Source organism: Triticum aestivum, chromosome 7B (genome assembly GCF_018294505.1).
Source record: "Triticum aestivum cultivar Chinese Spring chromosome 7B, IWGSC CS RefSeq v2.1, whole genome shotgun sequence".
Taxonomy (NCBI): Eukaryota; Viridiplantae; Streptophyta; class Magnoliopsida; order Poales; family Poaceae; genus Triticum; species Triticum aestivum.
This window is the reverse complement of record NC_057813.1, coordinates 278,825,408-278,827,285: the sequence shown is the minus strand read 5'-3', so window position 1 is coordinate 278,827,285 and position 1,878 is coordinate 278,825,408.

Here is a 1,878-nt window from a genome sequence, read left to right as displayed (position 1 = left end):
CGAGCCCGCGCAGAGCGTCGGGCTGCTCTCGCCACCCCCGTCGCCCAAACGGCGCCCGTCGCATATTGCCAACACCACCACCGGCCCGGAGGGGAACGAGCAGCAGGCCTCATCCCTGCATCCTTCGGTGCGGCGCGATGGCGTCGTCGTCCCACACCCATCGCACCATCACGGACGCGCATGTCGTGCTGCTCCTGGCGCGTGAGCTGCTGCACTACCGCCCCGTCGACGACCTCTATGAGGACTGGCTCGCCCGCATCACCGAGCTCGTCAGCGCAATAGGGGGCTCTCCCATGCCATCCCTCTCGCTGCCTCGCCCTCCATCCTACACAGGAGGCGAGGAGCAGGAGGTGCCTCCACCACCTCCTCCCTAAGAAGGCGCCCTGGCTCCAAGGCGCACGGCCCCAGGTTGAGACCCGCCGCGTCCGGCGCCTGCGCGACAAGAAAGGATATGCCAAGAGATCCCTCGCCCCCAAGAAGGTGCTCGCGTGCTCCCAGCACCGGTGCGCCATGACCGCATCCCTGCACCGCCACGTCAAGACCCAGCGTTGCTCCAGGAAGTGGCACGCGGGAATCCCCAGGAGCAAGCCCCACCTCAGCAGAGAGCTCCGGTGGCCACTACGGGCTGCCGCACTTTCACCTCCGAGCTACGTAGCGTCGCGTGGCCCGGCAAGTTCAAGCCAGACCTGCCTCTGCGCTACGACGGCACTGCAGACCCCGCGGAGTTCCTCCAGCTCTACGAGCTGGGCATCGAGGCCGTCAACGGGGACGAGAAGGTCATGGCGAATTGGTTTCCCATGGCGCTCAAGGATGGTGCCCGCACGTGGCTCCTGAACCTGGCCCCAGGCACGATCTCCTCCTGGGACGAGATGCGCACCTGCTTCATCGCCAACTTCCAAGGTACTTGCGACCGGGCCCCGGTCATGAGTGACCTGCGCCGCATCAAGCAATAGTCGGGAGAGACCCTGCAGAAGTACATCCAGCGCTCCAACAACGATTCCTTCGACAGTGAACTTACCCTTGGCCTTGCCAGCGATTCCTCCGACAGCGGCAGCGCCTCCGGACAATAGCAGCGCTTCTTCTAAGCACGACTCAAGCACGACATGAGCAACGAACCACCGAGCCACCACGCTCGCATCTCGGGAATGGCGTCAACCCGGCGTCATCGGTGAAGCCACTGATGCCGTGCCCTCCTTAGGTCTTCCTCTTCTGTTTCGTCCCTCCAGCATGTCATAACGAACCCCTTGGCGGCATGTAAAAACTGTAATGCTTTTGCATAGTAGCTGTTATTCATCGATTAGTCCTACACTTGCGTCTCCCACTACGGCACGGTGCCCCCTTTCACTCTCGCGGTAGCTTAGTGCTCCATGTCGGCAGGACCTAGTCCCCAGGTGGGCTTCAGTCGTCGTTGGTATGCCAGGTCGTGATGCCGTGGTCAAGGCCAGGAGGTGAGCAGCCCAAGGTCTGGTGAGAGCCCCTGAGGCGTCATGCTCAAGAGGTCCCCTTTGACGCGCAAGCAACTCCCGAAGGACTGGAAGGGAAGCATCCTTGCCCCAGTGAGGTCGCAAGGGTTGTGACGTTGATCGCGAGATTGGTACTTTGCACATGTTTAGAGACTTATCTTGGCGATCCGTGTTTTTCTTCATATTGCGGTGGCAGCCTTCGCGTGATGCCTGGCCGCATTTCCATAGTCGCGGCAATCCTTAAGCAAAACTCGCATCGACCCCTTCCACTCCCTCATCTAGGTACTCTACGTCCTCGGGTCCCAGATCCAGAGCGTGGTTCTGCCGCCGCTGGTATGCCAGGTCACGATGCCATGGACAAGGCCAAGGGGTGAGAGCTTCGAGGGCTAGTAGGGGCCATTGAGGCGCAATGCTC